This window comes from Mus caroli, chromosome 16 (assembly GCF_900094665.2).
Source record: "Mus caroli chromosome 16, CAROLI_EIJ_v1.1, whole genome shotgun sequence".
In the NCBI taxonomy this organism is placed as follows: domain Eukaryota; kingdom Metazoa; phylum Chordata; class Mammalia; order Rodentia; family Muridae; genus Mus; species Mus caroli.
The window spans coordinates 27,977,131-27,990,978 of record NC_034585.1 but is presented as its reverse complement, the minus strand read 5'-3'; the positions used below and the strand labels follow the sequence as shown (position 1 = coordinate 27,990,978).

The 13,848-nt window shown below is 48.7% G+C and overlaps 1 long non-coding RNA gene across 1 annotated transcript in view; it reads right to left on the bottom strand.

The window, feature by feature from the left end:
• Positions 1–4,369: 4,369 nt before the first annotated feature.
• Positions 4,370–13,848, bottom strand: part of LOC115029585 — a 10,131-nt gene continuing 652 nt past the window's right edge. Inside the window, exons 2-3 of the long non-coding RNA XR_003835152.1 lie at positions 10,260–10,343; positions 4,370–4,552 (exon numbers count right to left, since the gene is read on the bottom strand). This is a non-coding gene — a long non-coding RNA (uncharacterized LOC115029585). The remainder of the gene's footprint in view (positions 4,553–10,259; positions 10,344–13,848) is intronic.

The following is a 13,848-nucleotide window of genomic DNA, read 5'->3' as shown; positions in this document are numbered from 1 at the left end:
AGGAGGAGAGAGAGGCATTAGCTACATAGAAGTTTGAGAGTGGAGCAGCCTTTGCACTGGTTAAGACATATTAAAATAGAAGGCTGTGTGTGTGTGTGTGTGTGTGTGTGTATGTGTGTGTGTGTGTGTGTGTGTCATTTGAGGATACAGAGCATTTAGGTGGGCAGCGAGGGAATCACACACCTGCCACTGGGGAGTAGAGCGGATTAGTCCTACCACTTCAGGGAAATACAGAGGTTTCAATTCTGGTTTAGATGGCCAGGAGGAGCTGCCTTGGGGACATTCCAGGCAGATCCAACTATTGCTGGTGTGTGTGTGTGTGTGTGTCTGGGACTAGTGCACAGAAAGAAGGCTGCGGTAATGGGGAAGGGGGAACCCTGTCCTGAGGGAAAGGTGTCACCACACAAACACCTTGCTAAAGGCCCCCCCCGCACCTCAGGAGGCAGCCAAGGTCAGGATACCCTCTACCTTGTTTTTGACCCTTCCTGCTGAAATAGTGTAAGGTTTGCTCCAGCCTTTCCCTGGGCTTGGCAGGGAGCCTCTCTGGGACTTAGGGGAAGCAAGTTATCAACACTTCAGTTGATGCCCCATACCCATTCTTGCTCTCTTCTCAGCCTCACTCCTTTGGACCAGCATACCCTACTCCTGTTCCCCAACAGTCATCCCAAAGTGTTTCCCGTGTGTCTCTGATCTCACAATGTGGCAGTCTTGTTTGATGCCTGTGACCTTAATTGGAGTAGCCACTCAATGTAGCATGGGACTTCTCTTGAGAGACAAATGTCTCTTCACTCTGAATAGGAAGCCAATGACAGACCAAAGAAACAATTCAAACCAAGTCTAGCTGGGTGAGTATTTTGGTTATTTTTCGGAGTATGGGTGAGAGCTACTTACCAGGAGCACACACAACTCAAAGGAACCTGAACCTCTACAAAGCCCACCCTTGCCTGGGTGAGAACTCCACAGCAGCTGCAAGCATGGGTTCTGCACAGCCTGCAGACAAGATGGGATCATCTCCTCCAGGCAGCTGAGTCTCTGGTAGGCAGGATTCTTCACTCCCTCTACAACATGTCAATCTGGGAGGGTTCAGCTCTCTGAGCTTGCAAAATGTGTTGACTGCCAGAGCCCAGAGTGAGCTGCCCTTCTCCCTCTGGGAGGGAATGCTTCAATTTAGAAGAAATATTTTTGCAAATTAAGTTAATTAAAAAAAAAACCCGTCTTTAAAAAAAAACCACAAAACAAACAAACAAACAAAAGCAAAATAGAACACAATACCATACAGTGCAAAAATGTATCATCTTAGTCATTTCTAAGTTCACAGCTCTGCAAGTGTAAACATCCCTCACACGGTGCACCCGCTCTCTGTAGCTTCCCCAACTAACAAAAGAGAAACTCTGTTCTCACTGAGCAACGTCCTATTTCCTCCTCCCTCGATCTCCTGGCAACAGCCACTGTAACTCTACTTCCTGTTTCTATGAATCTGATGACTTTAGAACCCCAGGATGGTAGTGTCTTACTCTAGCCACCTCTGTCACTGGCTTCTTCACCACAGAACATCTTCAAAGATTCACCCAGGCCGCAGCATGCAGCAGGGTTTCCCGAAGGAATCTTTTAGTAAGGCTAGCTACACTGCCCTTTACATCAGCCTACAGATGCACACGAAGACTGTCCCCCTGCCACCGGCCCTGAACACACTGCTTCTCACTCTCCACAGCACTTCCCTTGAGGAATTCCCTTGTAGTCTCCACTTCACATACAGTCACCCAGTCACCTGTGTCAGCCTCCCTGTCCTTGTTCCCTGTGGGCCAGGTGAACAGTTCTTTGGGTTGTAGACCCAGGGACCAAACCAGGAAGGACCAAGAGGTAGATAGATGCTTCCATTTCTTACTGTGTATTCATTTAGGAGTGCTGGGTGATGGCTCAGTGGTGAAGAACACATGCGTCCAGAGGACCTGAGTTTGATTCTCATCAGGCAGAGCCAATACGTCAGACCTCTGTGGTCTTGCAATTAAAAAAAGAAAAAGGAAATGTATTTGTGTGCATGTGCATGCATGCATGCGCACACGCAGGTATTGGTGATTCCACTAGAGTTACAGGTGGTTGAGAGCTGTCCAGTGTGGGTGCTAGGAACGGATCTCCAGTCCTCTGAAAAAGCAACTCATGCTCTTCACTGCCGAGACATTGCCTCAACACCAACACTTCCATTTTTGATCCAGTGGCCATGGTTGCCTTCCAGTCCCCTTCCACCCTCTCCAGCAGGAGCCCCACTTTCTCTACATGCCTCTGCTTGTTTACATGTGTCTCTGCGTATAGACACGTGTTGGGTCATCGTCATATCAGAGTCTTCCAAAAGATGGTGACTACTCCCCAGCCATCCCAGGCAAGGACGGTTTTATAGGACCAGAGGCATAAAGCTAAAGACTGAGTCCCTACATGGCAACTAGAATGTCTGTGCTTTCAGAACATGTGTGCTGTTGGGAGGCAGTTAGTTGTCTTTTGTTCAGGCAACAGACAGTGGCGGCAGGGTTGATCATCTCCCAATGCTAAGTGAACACAGGCTTAGGAAAATGAAAGGGTTTGCTCATAGTCACAGGCAGACAGCTTTGTGGCAAACTTGGATCCATCTCATCCTTTCTAACCTTTTAGGAAAATCCTCCTTAACTCTAAGCCGGGAAACCATGACAACTTGTCACCTTAGTCTTCCCTCTTTCTGGGTTTCTATGGCTCTCCTACCTTTCTTCCCTGCCCAATCTCCCTCAGGGACGTCAGCCTCCTTCTGTCACCCCATGCTTTGAAATGTCCCAGGTAGTGATCTCACAGTCCCCTGGCACCATGTGTCACAGCCTCCCATCGCTCCATGTACCACACAGTGTGTGGGCATACTTTCATGGAGACAACTATCTTCTATCCTGCTTCTGTGGTCCACAAATGGCCTGGTCTGTGTGCTTCCCTGGATGTGCCTGCATGCCAAGAGCACACCTGTCTCTCCTCCCCTGCCTCACCTCCTTTTTTTTTTTTTTTTTTATTTATTCCTCCTACCCTTCCATGGAGCCCAGCTAGAGATGGAAGAAGGCTTATTTGGATCCCAGTTTGTATTAGGTGCCCCTTGTTTGCTGCCTGTCGTGTGTGTCTGCTTGCATAACTCTTACAGGTTTTCTAAGAAGTAGCTATAGTAGGTAATGGTGACCATGTCCTGAGGGCTGGAAAGGAGGCTAGCAACATCCTGGTGTTCTGGGTATGGCCCGCAGAAGGTATGGAGACTGAATGGCAAAGAAGCAAAGAGATGAAGTGGGCCTTGTCTAAACTGGTGTCCTAACCAGGAGTATACCCTGGAAAGGCCACGCTGCAGGTAGGGTAAGGTGGAGCCGGCGGGGTGATCTATGGAACCTGTAGTTTTTTCAAAAGCACAAAGAGATCAGCCTTATTCTTCAATGCTCTCTCACTGCTGTGCATGGCTGGCATCAAGAATGTCACAGAATCTGGCAACTCCCTCTGCCCCTCAACCATGGTGCTGGCCTTCACCTGGGCACCTTGAAGGCGGAAACAGTGTGTCTGGACCAACTGCCTGGCGTGCTGTTGGTGCTCATGTAATGTTTGACCACAGGAATAAGCGGGAATAGTAACACACTCCCAGGAGGATAAACGGCAGCCGTGGATTTGTGGAACACAGTGTGAAGAGCTGGTGGACGCCCGGGGCCACCATCCTCAGAGGTCCCAATGAGCAGCAGAAGAGGAAGAGAGATGAGTGTCTGAGCAACCAAGTAGACTTAGGGCCATGAGTGGACGTCCAGGAACCAGCACCCATGTTAGACAAGCTCCCTGGCCGTTATTGAGTCCCTGTGTGCTCATTTGTCCCCTCATCAAACTTAAACAATTTTTTTTCTTTTCAGTAAGTGATTGATTTGTTCTATGATTCCTAGGACCTGACTAGAAAATGCTCTATTGTCCCTTCCGGGACAATGGGTGATCCTGAAGTGTAGGCAGAGGGGAGATATACTCATGGCAGAAGAACCATCCAGGGGTGTCATGGCAAAGGCGTGCCTGCCAGTAGAAAGGAGGTGGAAACCAGCAGTAGGTAGGAGGAGCTTTGCTGGCTGCAACCCCTGACCCTTGACAGCCCCAAGATTCCGGAGCTCCAGGATTATCTGATGGCCTTTCCTTCATGCAGCCTCTCTGGGAAACAGTTCACATTCCAGAGCACTTTCAGCCCCAAACACCTAAGTCCACTTCTGGGAAGAGAACTGAGCTGTTAGGAGATTGCTTCTCACCTCCCACCATGCCCTCCTTTTTCCTTTCCACATGGTGACCTTGATCCCTACAAAGAGCACCACAGAAGACCACATGGAGCATGGAGAGATAGATGAGCGGGAACACAGGAAGGGGAAGGGGACTGGGGAGGGGCATCCTCTGGGTCTCTGCTGACGCTGGAAACACTGGCAACACTGGCAGGAGATAGCACCATGAAGACACACCGCGCAGACGCAGTCCTGGTGGTTTTCTTTGTGTGCTGGTCAGTCCCCACGTGGTCATGGTTGGGCGAAATCCTGAAGAAGCTCTAGGAAGCAAATAAAGGAAAATTATAGCTGAGGTTGTTAAAGAGGAAGAAGACTATGATGTTAGCAAAGTGAACGAGGCACTGTCGCTGTGGGGCCGAGACAACACTGGCCAGCACCAGCACACACTGCGATTTCCTTTCCTAGAAACCAAGAATGTCATCTGTGACTGTGGACAAGTCCTCTTGAGGGCTGCCGGCCTGCTTCATTGTAGCGTGGAAGTGAGCCAGTTGCTCTCCCTGCCCTCCTGCCATTCAAGCTTCCCGTTCCCTTCCTGGTGTGGGCGTGGTGATGGTGAAGAGAAATTCTCCTGACCCCGTGGATCACAGGATTTCACAGTTCACAAACAAGCACTGGTGGGGGCAGAGCCCTTTATTTTCATAACCTCATTTTCCCTTACAGCTGTGACCCTCAGGGAAGGGAAAGGAATGATGACCACCATCTAGCATGTAGGCGAAACTGAGGCTCATCATGGTGAAGTTATTTGCCAAAGCTCACCCTACTTTCACATTGTATATAGAACTGGCACTAGGCTAGAGGACCTCTGAGTCCCAGCTCTCCTGTCCCTGTAAGAGCCCTGGCATGTGTGCGTGAAGATGCTATGGTAAAGCCTAATGCTTTGATATTAGTGTAAAATAATTATAGAAGCATGAAACGTTCCTTTTGTTTAAATCCAAACAAAAGAACCAAACATTGCCAGGCTTGGAGCGGTGCACCTTTAATCCCAGCACTCAGGAAGGAGGCAGAGGCTGGCAGATCTCTGTGAGTTCGAGGCCAGCCTGGTCTACACTGCAAGTTCCAGGCCAGCAATGATTACAGAGTGAGACCCTGTCTCAAAAAGAAAAAGTAAACAGAGACTCCTCGAACATGGATGTCTCTGGGAGGTGCTTTGTCTCCAGCACCCACATCCATGACATCCCCTGCATGAAGGCAGACACGGCCCTTGGTCAGCAGCCAGCTTATCCTCTCCTGGGAAGAGACAATGAGGAAGGAAGTAGGTGACCATCTCAGGAAATGACAAAGGGCACAGAAGGCAATTTGACAGATAGTTCTAGAAAGTTCTGGAAAGTTTTAGCTGGTCTTGTCAGGGCTGGCCTTTCCAAGACTGACAATGAGCAAGGGAAGTCTGTTGGGGTGCAGGTAGAAGGGAAGGAACTCCAGCACACTGTTGGGGTGACCAGAAGGCCAGCATGCTCAAGGCAAAGAGAGAAGGGTGGGGTGCGCCATCAGCTCACAGAGAGCTGGCAGGCTTCTTCAGCTGCAGGAAGGAAGGACCTGGTCATTGTGTAGGGGCGATGTCATCAGGGAGATGAGGTAGCAGGAATAAAACTGTTTGGGTCGAGGTGCTAGCAGCTTGGGTTAGAAGAGAAGAGGCAGGAAGTGTTTTGATCAGAGCTGCTGTAGGCGGGGTTGGGATGAGCACCGGGCCGGCTCGATTTGTCAGTTTGACACAAACTATAGTCACCTGAGAAGAGGGCACCTCAACTGAGAAAATATGTCCAGAAGATCGGGCTGAGGGTAGTCTGTAGGTATTGTCTTAATTAGTGATTGATGGGGGACGGCCCAGCCCACTGTGAGTGGTGCCATCCTTGGGTGGTCCTGGGTTCTGTAAGAAAGCAGGGTGTAGAAGCCATCGTGAGCAAGCCAGTAAGCAGCACCCCTCCATGGCCTCTGCATCAGGTTCCTGCCCTGTTTGAGTTCCTTTTCTGACTTCCCTCAATGGTGGACTGGTGCCTGGGAGTATATCCTGAAGCAAACCTTTTCCTCACTAAGTTTTCTGGGTCATGGTGTCTCGTCACAGCAATAGAAACCCTGATTAAGAGAAGCAGGAAGAGGAAGCTATGCCAGGTATACTCTTTCTCTTTCCTACACTGTTGGCTAGGACAATCAGGAGCGTGACTTTATCAAGACAGAAAAGATTGAAAAAGAGAAGTGTTGAGGGAGGGGGAGAAACCAAGTATCCTGTTTTGGTTTGGCCTGTCTGTCTCTTTGACATGGGTTCCCACTATGTAGCTCAGACTGGCTCCAAAGTTGGCATCCTTCTGTCCCAGTGGCTCACATTCTGGGATTATAGGCACATGTGGCTATGCCTAGTAAGTGTCCTATGACTGTCAAGGGAATTAGAGGTGTTTGTTGAACAAGTACAAACAGCTCCCTAACGAGTTGGGGCTCTGAGGAGCTGTTGAGAAGATGTGTTCATTCTAGGAGTCAATTGTATGGTTTGGTTCAGGAAGTAACTGATGGCATACTGCTTCCTCTTCACCCGTTAGAAGTCACCCCCAAACAGAGGAGAACAAAGCCCTGAGGTAAACTTCAAGCCTAGTGAAATGGAAGATGTCTGTAGCTTCAAATCATGCTACTCGGAGATGGGAAGTGGGTCAGACGGAGACCCGTCATCGTTTACCTGAGATACGCCTCCATCCGTGTGCTCAAGAGACAGAGCTGTGGACAGCAAGGAGCTAGGTTACCTGGAGGAAGCCCTGGAAAGAACAGGAGTGGGAGGCGCTGGATGAGAAGAGAAGAAGGGTGACCAAGGACATGGCAGCTGGTAATGGATAAAGTGTGACAATGTACAGAAAGTCAGCCCCACCCAGGCTCCCACCAGTGAGTGCGCTTTCCCTGTCATGCTGGGGACTGGGACTTTCTTCTCTGAAGAAGATGAGCCTGGAAGGTTGGAGAGCCGGGTAGGATGGGGAAGCCAGACTGAGCAAGGAGCTAGCACAGTATGAATGCTGAAGACCGGGGCTGTCCTGCCCACGCTGTCCGACTTGAGGACTGCAGCCAGGCTCTTATCCTGACAGGTATTTTGAAGCACCCTTGTACTTTCTGTAGAAACTGAACTGCCCAGGAAAACCTGTAGTGATTGCCATTTGAAGGTCTAAGTGAAAATACCAGTGGACCCCACCGAGCATCCTACAAAGAGGTCCACAAGTCTCCTGCTATCTGTGCAGCCAGGTTTCCTGTTAGCATTTGGCCATAACGGGATAGCCAAGGTTCATCATATACCCAAGGAAAGCCTTCCACACAGAAGACAGGGATCCAAACAGTCAGAGGAGAACTCACTCAAGTGAAATGCACGACGGAAAAGAAAATGCCAAATGAACCTCTTCCTCAAGATTAGAAGGTGATGCATCCAGGAAGGACAAATGGGACCTATAAAGAATAGGCAGACTCAAGAAAGGTTCCCAGGAATTAGAAATGAAAGCTAAGCTGGGAAACCCCGTGGGCAGAAGGCAAGCATGATCGGGTGATGTATTTAAGGAAACCCTCCTGGCTCCCAAAAAGCACTCACAGGGAAGCAAAGGTAGAAAACCAGGCAAAAAGAGATGTCCCAAATTCTGCCCAATGGGCGTTGTAGAGAAAGAAACACGAGAAGGTTGGAAAGTGATTACCAAAGAAATAATAACAAGAAGGTTCCAAGACTGGAGGCCATACGTGTCTTGTCCAGTGAACGATGACATGTGTCAACTCAATGTGAAATACAAGACTATCAGAGAGGGGATATTGAATATCTATTAGAGCATGGAATGTGAACAGAGACTAGAGACATCTTCAGAGACAAAAATGCCAGGATATTGGCTTCCCATTAGCTAGTTATCTCAGGGAAACTTCTGGAGGAAAACTGCTCCCATGAGGAAGGAAAACAAAAGAATGTATGGGGGCCGGGAGGTGGGAGACCACCGCGGACTAAAGGGGGCGCCCAGGAGGCAGGAGACCACCGAGGACTGAAGGGGGCACGCAGGCAGTCAAAAGGAACTGAAGGCTGGAGAGGGAGGGGGAGGAGGCTGAGCATGGCAGTCCTGGAGGAGAATAGAACTGGCAAAGTTTAGTGATGAGTTCAACCCTGCAAAACCTTCGGTGACAGACTTTAAGGGTATGGGTTGACCTAGCCAGATGGTAAGAGAAAGCTAAGCAAACTGAAATCATTAACTCTAGTGAAATAAAAATAAAAGATGTTCGCTATGAGTGAAAGATATTAACATAATCATATCAATAAAATGCTATTATAGATTTTTAAATTAATATTTTAAAAAATTAATGGCTTAGTGGGTAAAGGCCTTTGCCACCAAGGTCGATGACCTGTGTGCTATCCCCAGGACCTACATGGTGGATGTAGAGAACCAACATTGGCAAGTTGTCCTCTGTTCTCTGCATGTATATGATGGCACATACACACATGTACACACATTCACACTTGCACAACACACATACATGTACATACACACGTGCACATACACAAACACAAATAAGTGAATAAGTAATTAAAATATCTTATTTTCTATAGTAGTTAATTAATAGATAATATAAATTCCTCATTAAGGGGCTAGAGAAAAGGCTCAGAGGCTAAGTATGTAACACTCTTGCAGAGGACCTGAATTCTGTTCCAACACACACATCCAGCGGATCACAACTGCCTGGAACCCCAGCCCCAGGGGAACTGATACCCTCTACTGGCTAAGCTGAGTATTGCAACTATTCCCTCTTCCTCCTCTTTCCACCTCCACCTCCCCCTCCCTTCCCCCCTCTCTCCCACTCTCCCTCCTGCCTGGCTCTTTGACTTAAATAAAACTATTTACACTAAATATTTAGATAAAAGAAGTCACTGGTATTTAAAGTTTCAGGACTGATTAATGTTGCTAACCAGAGAGTAATAATAATAATAATAATAATAATAATAATAAGAAGAAGAAGAAGAAGAAGAAGAAGCAGTCCCAGGGCCCTGGGCCTCCCAACACGTAGATCTGCTGATCTGAAGACGAGACTCTTGTAGAGGATGTGAGAGGAAAGTCCCCAGGCTAAGACTTTCTAAGGAGGCAGCAAACACCTGCTAACACCAACTGCTGAATCAGGAGCCTTGGGTCAGTGGCCTTGGCCCTTAACATCTGACAGCTGGAATATGCTGGTTAACCCATCCTCAGAGGACATCCTCAGAGGAGTTTACAATGTAGGATTTCTGCCCATGCCCAGCCAATGTGTGGCTTACAAAAACATCTGCTTTGGAAATCCCCAGTTTAAACAACAAAACAAAACAAAAGCCCTCCCCGGCATCTGCGGGGGGGGGGGGGGGGGGCACTATTCTTGGTCTCGCTGCTGATTCAATGCACAGGAACTGCAAGTCTTTGTTTCCAGGATAGATGCTATTTCCTCTGACCTCTCTGCTGACCTTTAGTTAACAGAAACAAAAGAGGGGTTCAGAAGAGCCCAGAGGATTGTGGTTTAAGCAGGAGGGAGGGCTGGGCTAATACTGTGGACTTTGCAAAAGTACTAAAATTGAAATTATTTGGGGACCATGAATGCAATAGGATTTTAATCTGTACCCTTTAGACATAGTTTGCCAGCCTGACCTTTCTGTGCAGAGTGGATTTACTGTGTGTGACTGTCACTGTATTACTGTGGCCTTTCAACTCCTGCCCCCAGTGGAGAAGAGCCTTTCCGTGTGGCCCGGGTGTTCTCTTGTCAAGGACAAATGTGTCTTTCCCAGGGATTTTGTCATCTCTTTATTAAATATGACATCATTTAAAATTAAATTGCATAAATCTTCAATTAAGTCTCTTCACATCTTTTCCATATGTTGTGCTGGGGCTTGCATCCTAGGCAACTGTTCTGCACGGAGCTGCTTCCTCAGACCTTGCCCTCAGTTCAACTTTGAAGCAAAGGTAATACTGGAAACTTACCCATTTGTAAATATTTACTGTAGTTTGTGCTTACCGCTTGAGGTTAGATTTATGTCCACATGGTGGCGGTACAGTTGAGGCCAGATGTTTCCAGGTTCTTGGTATCTTGTTGAAAGAACTGAAAACACATATGCACGCACCATGAATAGTAAGTAGCAAGCAGAATTTTTGTGCAGAAGCAATGCAAAAGTATAGGCCACATACCCCAGGAGAGAGTGGGCTCTGAGTGAGTACTCACCAGCACTACGTGACCACTGGGGATTTCTTTTATTGGTCTACGAAGAGGAGGAAGAGTCAGTTGCTAAGGGGCAAGGGACAAGGGACAAGGGACAGGTAGTTTCCTGGTTTGATTGACAGGCTTGAGTTATGTAAGCCTTTGTTTACTGTAAATGTCCTTTCCCACAATGCAGCTGTTTTTAATCATTTGCACATCCAATTATGCATAGACATTAGGTGATAAATAAGATTTTTCACCTAAAAGTTTATTTTAAGAACAGTTTTCTTCCTGTTCACTCTGCCTAATTCTCAGTCAGACATTGTAGACCACAAAGTGGAAGTGACTAACAGTGCCAGGGACCCATCGCTTTGAGGAACCAGATTGCCTTGGGAGAGGGGTATGCATGCAGCTTATCCAAGGTTGCTAAGTGATTTGCTGGGAAAACAATGTGTGTTGCTTAAGTCAAATGGAGTCTGATTTGCTAAGCTATCCCTGCGCGTGCCAACCTCAGTGGAAATACTATGTGAACATATGGTAGACTACCCAGTCCCACATCGGTGACACCAGGTTGGTAATGTGAAATTTGGGGACACTTACACCACAGAAAACTGACAAGTGCCACAAGCTGGACAGCTTTGTGTTTCAGAGAGAGTAACTTAGTCTGTATGAGGCACCTAATGCTTATACAAGTCTTTGCATGTTTCTTGTCCATATATAGATAGATGTGTGTGTGTGTGGGTGGGTACATGAATGGATCAATGGATGGATGGATGGATGGATGGGTGGGTGGATGGGTACATGGATAGATGGATGGGTGGATGGGTACATGGATAGATGGATGGGTGGATGGGTACATGGATAGATGGATGGATGGATGGATACATGGATGGATGGGTACATGGATGGATGGATGGATGGATGGATGGATGGATGGATGGATGGCTTGGTGGATGGATGAGTAGATGGGTAAGTGAGTAGATGGATGGATGAATGGAAACTTCACTTTCTGACAGTACCTAGAGCCTAAAGACCAAGTTCTCAGGCTATGAAACTACAGAGCATGAGTGGTGCATAATTCTAGCCTGGCCCTGCCCTGTGTTTGGCTGAAAGGCCTACTGATGTGCTGACTTGTCTGAGCATGGAAAGTCGGCAGCTTGCACTGAGAAGTTGGCCATTTCCTTCCTCCATGGTTCTAGGACAATAAAGCATTTCCTACAGCGGGTGGATGCCTTCTTCGCCATGTCTGCAGGTGGTACAGGCTGTGAGCAGACAGGACTGCACCCTCAACACTACTCATATTCACAGAGCTTTGTGGGCAGCTAGGCTGAGGGGGGAGAGTCAAGCATAGCTCAGGCCAGAAGCTCTCTAAAAGGAGGTACAAATGGTGACAGCAGATATGACCATTAACTCAGCAGTCTCCGCCCTGGCTGCAGTAGCAGCTGTTGGGAAGCCCCTAGCACCCGTGTCTGAGCCCTGTGAAGTGGAGAAGATTCTAACCTCAGCTCAGCGTTCAGTGCTCTGCATGACCTGGCACACTTAACTTCACTGCTCTTAACTTCAATTTCATATCTATAAGTAATGGGATGAGTCAGAGTTATTTTATGGGGGGGGGTAGAATTTTATGATCTAAAAGATTTCTTGGAAGGATGGTTAAGAATTATGCTCACACTGGAGTCTGCTCTTGAACACTCTGAAAGTTCCATAGTGCATTAAAGGACCTGATCAGTCCTGTAGAGAAGATCCATGTTCCTCCTCCTCCTCCCCCTCTCCCTCCTCTCCCTCCTCCTCCTTCCTCCTCCTCCTCTTCTTCCTCATCTCCCTCCTGCCCCTCCTCTCCCTTCTCCTCTTCCCCTTCTCCCCTTCTTCCCCTTGTCCTCCTTCCCTCCTCCTCTTCCTCCTCCTCCTCCTCCTCCACCACTACGTTCTCCTCCCTCTTTACCTAGCACACTCAAAATCCTTTGACTACAGAGCTTTTTAGGAGATCTGCTTCTCAGAAATGGAGCCCTCATCCACTTAATCATCCACTCTGATTTTTATGGGCTACAAGGGTGTCCTGAGTACGTGATGTTAGAGACACAGTCGCCCCAGTCATTCTACAGTTGGAGTGCCCTCCAGTGTGGTCCTGGGATATGATGACATGGCTGATACCCAGGAGACCTGCTGTTGGCTACCAGGAGATGAAGCCTTGCTCTGGACAGTCTCCCGGTGCCTTCCAGTGTCCAGAAAGGCTGGGACCAGAGGCCTGACATCCAGTAGCACTGTGTGATGGAGTCTAAATGTTCATCATGGCTCACATCTGAGGCCTAGTGCAGTGTGTCCCAAGCTGGAGTCATCTGAAGGGGTGTGGATACACAGATTGCTGGACCCCAATCTCTAAGGATACTGGTTCCGTGGCCCCAAGTGGACCTGAAAATGTGCCTATCAGGTTCCCAGGTGCTGCTGCTGAGCTAGGAGCTTACTGTGAGACAGATTGTCCTACACTAATTCCCTCCCATTCTACAGGTGGCGAGGTCACAGGCAGTCAGAGGTCAGTACCACCCAGAGAGAGGCCCAACCTTTTAAATTAAAGCCCCAGTGGTCAAGGATGAGCTGACAAAGATGAACTTACTTGAAACTCCTCCCCCGTGGAGGGCCATCTCTCCTCCTCTCCCCTGAGAGGGTATCTGTTTTGAATGTGCATATGAATGATTCGGTCCCAAGCCTTGTCCCCACCCCCCACCCCCACTGTGGGCTCTAGACACCAGTTATCCTGAGTAAACACCGATACAGGAGCGCCTGGCACAGCGGGAGACAGGCGGAGAACACAGGGGGAAGCTAGAGGGGTTAAATGCTTCACATTTGACTGGGAGGAGAGAGCAGGCAAGACCCTGGCCCCTTGAGAGGTTTGGAGGACCAAGGGATGAGGAGCGGCCTCAGAAGCTTTCTCGGATCATTTCCTGTCCTCAACAGGAAGGCTCCTTCCAGCCATACTTCCGACTTGAGCGTGAAGGTGAACTGGTTCTCTTCCCAAAGCTTGGGCATGAGGATGGGGTGAGGTGTGGAAGGGGATAGAAGGAGGGACCAAGGATGGCTCTGGCAACTTCCTACAACAGCCAGGAGGGGCCAGCAGGTGGGTGGGCGTGCCTTGGAGTTCTTGGGTCTGGGTTGGCTAGCCACACTGAGGAGAGTAGGGAGAAGTGAGGAGGCCATGATTGCTCAGGAGCTCAAGATGGCCTCTGAAGCTCTGCTGGTTTCAAAGGGCAGAGCCAAGTAGCCCAGACACACCCCTCTTCACCCTGTTCGCCCCACAGGAGAACCCTGAGACAACACTTGGAAGTAATAGAAACATTACTGACGACCCCTCCCCCCCCTCACCCCCTCCCCCCTCCCCCCCCCAAACCCCCTCCACAACCATGAGGGCTGGGGA